Below are 4812 nucleotides of genomic sequence, written 5' to 3'. Positions count from 1 at the left end.
AGTAATCCCCCTTTGAATTCATGGGTTAGGGAGATTAAGGGTGATTAGGTTAGAGCTAGGATGTTTTAGTGTAGATCATTCATATTTCCTTGCTAGCAGAGAGAACCTAAAGCATCTTCTGAGTTGGCCACTCAGTTGTTGATTCTTAGGCATTTCTCACCCGAAAGGTGTTCGAGGAAATGCCCGAGACAACTCTTCCTAGCTTTTAGCATACTTTGCCAAAGACATTTGTTGTTAGAGGTGCTAAGATAGCCATTGGACTTGCTAGTTATGATTACTTTCATATCGTTCAACCAAAGACATTTGATGCTTGGATTGTGTTAGTAAATGAACATTCATCTAGACATAGAGTTTGTTTAGGATTGTGTCTAAGCCTAAGGTTGATAGTTTGATTGATCGTTTGCCATCCTTAGTTCGAAACTTGATCACCCGATGTCTAATCCCTATATCCATGAGTTCTCTTTTCCCATAGTTAAGAGAGTATCATTTAGTTATCCCTTTTAGTTTAGTTATAGTTTAAAAACCCTTTTAAAAACCATTGGTTGCACTTAGATTAAGTGATTACTTGCATTCTCGGTGCTTTCACATCTCTCAGAACTGGTTCGACAATCATTTATACTACAACATTTGTCTTAGGAGCCTTGAAAACTCCTAACATCAAATTGGCGCCGTTGCCAAATTCTGAGTAGATTTAAACATTGAGATTTAGTCAATTGCTTGAGACTAAGTCATTTTTATTTTCTTTTGTTACTGACTCTTTTTCACCTCCTCTTATTCTACAGGTGTATGAACTTGCGGGGCAACGGTCCATCAAACCTAGTTCCACGAGCTGCAGACATCAGAGCTTTAGAGAGAGAGTGTGCTAGAAAGAAAAGAGAAGAAGAGCAACAGGCTCAACTGCAAAGACTGAACACTGATATGGGAGACGTTCATCAGCATGATGCAGGCGTCAATGGCGCTAATAACAATGCTCCAGCTAACCAACATCGAGCAGCTCGCCCCATTGGCACTTACGATCGCCCCAACATTCATGGTCATAGATTGGGAATCCGAGCACCCGCTGTGGCAGCCAACAACTTTGAGATCAAATCAGGGCTCCTCAACGTGATCGAGAACAACAAGTATCATGGCTTGGCTCTAGAGGATCCATTTGATCACTTGGACAGGTTCGACAGCTACTGTGGGTTGTCAAAAACCAATGGTGTGTCCGAAGACGCCTTAAAGCTCAAGCTATTCCCTTTCTCTTTGGGGGATAAAGCACGTCAGTGGGAGAAGTCTCTACCCAGCGACTCTATCACCACTTGGGATGATTGCAAGAGAGCATTCTTGGAGAAGTTCTTCTCTACTTCAAGAACTGCTAAGCTGAGAAATGAGATTTCCAGCTTTCAACAGAAGGGCTTGGAAGGATTCAGTGAAGCCTGGGAGAGATTCAAGGGCTATCAAGCTCAATGCCCACACCATGGTTTCTCTAAGGAGAGTTTGCTGAGCACATTCTACCGTGGTGCTCTTCCTAAGTACAGAGCCAGACTTGATACAGCTAGCAATGGGTTCTTCTTGGGGAGAACTGAGGAGGATGCAGAGGAGCTGGTTTACAACATGGTTAAAAGTGATGCAGTCTACAGTGGAGACCACGACAGAGGTAGTAGAACATATGATAAGCAGACGAGGAAGGAGTTGAAGGCTCTACAAGATAAGATAGACATCCTCATTGCTGACAAAGCTACCCAAGAGCAGCTGCACTTTGTTGGCAACCCAAGCCAAGAGACACCAGTTGTTGTCCATGAAGTTGAGGGTTTGGAAGGTCAGGAAGAGCTGTGTTTCATCAACAACAATGGTAGCTGGTACAAGAAAGAGCCCAACTTTCAGTACAACAACTACCAACAGAAATCCTATTCCAACAACCAACAGAGTGGTTATCAGCCTCGGAATAATCAGCAAGGCAGCTATCAACCTCAGCAAAACCCTCCTCCTGGTTTCAACAACAAGGGCAACAATTCTTCCCAACAGCAATCTAATCCCTCTACCTCAACTCCTCAGGTCAACACCACTGAAGCTCTACTGAAACAAATCCTGGAGTCTCAAACAAGAAGTGAGAAGTATGTTGGCTATGAGTTGAAGAACCTTCACTCAAAGATTGATGGGAGCTACAATGAGCTCAACAACAAGTTCAGAGCTTTGGAGAACCAGTTTGCTGCCATGAACACTCAACAAAATCGCCAACAAGGTTCTCTACCTGAAAAATCTGAGCAAAACCCAAAGAAAACCATGAAATCTATCACTCTCAGGAGTGGTAAGGAGTTACCTCAGAGAACTCTCACCAAGGATGCTGAAAAACAAAGTGAGGGGGTTGCCATCAACATAGATGATGAAGTGGTGATTGTTGATGAGAAGATCAATGACGAGATCTTAGAGAAGATAGTGGAAGCCAAAGGAAAAGGAAAGGTTGGAGAAGAGAAGAAAACAGTTAAGGATGGTGAAGTTGTCACTCCTGCCAGTGAAAGTTCTTTTGTTCCTCCTGCCTATGAGCCCAAGCTCCCATTCCCAGGTCGATTCAAGAGGCAGCTGCTAGAGAAGTACCAAGCTCTATTTGAAAAGCAAATGAGTGAAGTCCAGATCACAATGCCCATTATTGATGCTTTCATGCTGATTCCTCAATACAGCAAGTTCCTGAAAGATGATGTAGCTGCAAAGAAGAAAGAGATGGAGGGCATGGTGATTCTCACTCATGAGTGCAGTGCTATCATTCAGAGGCTTGTCATTCCAAAGAAGCTAGAAGATCCAGGATGCTTCACATTACCTTGTGCTCTTGGACCTATGGTATTTGATAGATGTCTCTGCGATTTGGGAGCTAGTGTCAGCTTGATGCCTCTATCTGTTGCTAAGAAGCTCGGCTTCACTCAGTACAAGAAGTGTAGACTTTCTCTGGTATTGGCTGATCGTTCAGTGAAGTACCCTGTGGGTATCTTAGAGGACCTCCCAGTGATGGTTGGAAATTATGAGATCCCTACAGACTTTGTGGTGCTTGAAATGGGTGAAGAAGCTCAAGACCCTTTAATCCTTGGAAGGCCTTTCTTAGCAACAGCAGGAGCTATTGTTAATGTGAAAGAAGGCAAGATTGATCTCCATCTGGGTAAAGGGCACATTCTCCATTTTGACATCAAAGAGGTAATGAGGAGGCCAACAGTTCAAGGGCAAGTGTTCTACATTGAAGAGATGGACGCCCTTGCTGATGAACTCCTTGAAGAATTGTCACTAGAGGACCCTCTACAGCATGCTTTGACTGTAGAGAGAGAGGCTGTGGTGATTGAGAACCTGGAGAGTACTGCCTACGGGATGATGCTGGATTCACACCAGGGGTTTGTCAGTAAGGATCAGTACGAGGAGTTTCCACAGATGGTTCACCAAGAAGTCTCAGCCACTCAGCAAGATGACACCCAGCAGAATGACTGGAGTGAGCTTAAGGCACCTAAAGTGGAGCTTAAACCTCTACCCCATGGTGTAAGGTATGCATTCCTTGGTCCTAATGAAACTTATCCTGTCATTGTGAGTAGTGAACTTACTGAAACTGAGCTGTCTGAACTTTTGAAAACGCTTAAAAGATTTAGAAAGGCAATAGGTTACTCACTGGATGACATCAAGGGAATATCACCCTCTTTGTGCATGCATAGGATACATCTTGAGGATGAATCAATGACTTCTATCGAGCATCAAAGAAGGTTAAACCCTAACCTGAAGGATGTTGTAAAGAAAGAGATTCTTAAACTCTTAGATGCTGGTGTTATTTACCCTATCTCAGATTCTAAATGGGTATCACCTGTGCATGTTGTACCAAAGAAAGGTGGTATCACTGTGATTAAAAATGACAAGGATGAATTGATACCAACAAGAACCATCACAGGTCATAGAATGTGCATTGATTACCGAAAACTAAACTCCGCATCTAGAAAAGATCATTTCCCATTACCATTTATTGATCAGATGCTTGAGAGACTTGCAAATCACCCATTCTACTGCTTTCTTGATGGGTACTCAGGATTTTTCCAAATCCCCATACACCCCAATGATCAAGAAAAAACGACATTCACATGTCCCTATGGTACCTTTGCATATCGAAGGATGCCATTTGGTCTATGTAATGCTCCAGCCACCTTTCAAAGGTGTATGATGTCAATTTTCTCTGATCTGATTGAGGATGTTGTGGAGGTATTTATGGATGATTTCTCTGTCTACGGATCTTCATTTTCTGCTTGTTTGTCAAACTTGTGCAGGGTCCTACAGAGATGTGAAGACACCAACCTTGTGCTGAATTGGGAGAAGTGTCACTTCATGGTCAAAGAAGGGATTGTGCTGGGACACAAGATTTCAGAGAAGGGGATTGAAGTGGATAAAGCGAAGATCGATGTTATGGTTGGTTTGCCCCCACCAAAGACAGTGAAAGACATCCGGAGTTTTCTTGGTCATGCTGGGTTCTACAGGAGGTTCATCAAGGACTTCTCCATGATCACTAGACCTTTGACCAGGCTGCTGTGCAAGGAAGCCACTTTCAGTTTTGATGTGGAATGTCTACAAGCTTTCAAGAAGCTGAAAGGTGAACTCATTAGTGCTCCAATTGTCCAGCCACCTGATTGGGATCTCCCTTTTGAGATCATGTGTGACGCTAGTGACTATGCTGTGGGAGCTGTTTTGGGGCAGAAGAAAGATGGCAAAACCCATGTGATCTACTATGCCAGCCAAACCCTCAATGATGCTCAGATACGGTATGCCACAACAGAGAAGGAGATGCTGGCAATTGTTTTTGCCTTTGAGAAATTC

General features: G+C 43.4%; 1 non-coding gene across 1 annotated transcript; it reads right to left on the bottom strand.

Moving 5' to 3' along the window:
• Positions 1-1359: 1359 nt before the first annotated feature.
• Positions 1360-1466, bottom strand: LOC125593570. The gene has a single exon (XR_007329473.1). It is a non-coding gene; the product is annotated as a small nucleolar RNA R71 (small nucleolar RNA).
• Between the last annotated feature and the right edge of the window lie 3346 nt (positions 1467-4812).

This window comes from Brassica napus, chromosome C9 (assembly GCF_020379485.1).
Source record: "Brassica napus cultivar Da-Ae chromosome C9, Da-Ae, whole genome shotgun sequence".
NCBI lineage: Eukaryota > Viridiplantae > Streptophyta > Magnoliopsida > Brassicales > Brassicaceae > Brassica > Brassica napus.
This window is presented reverse-complemented; position numbering and strand designations above follow the sequence as displayed.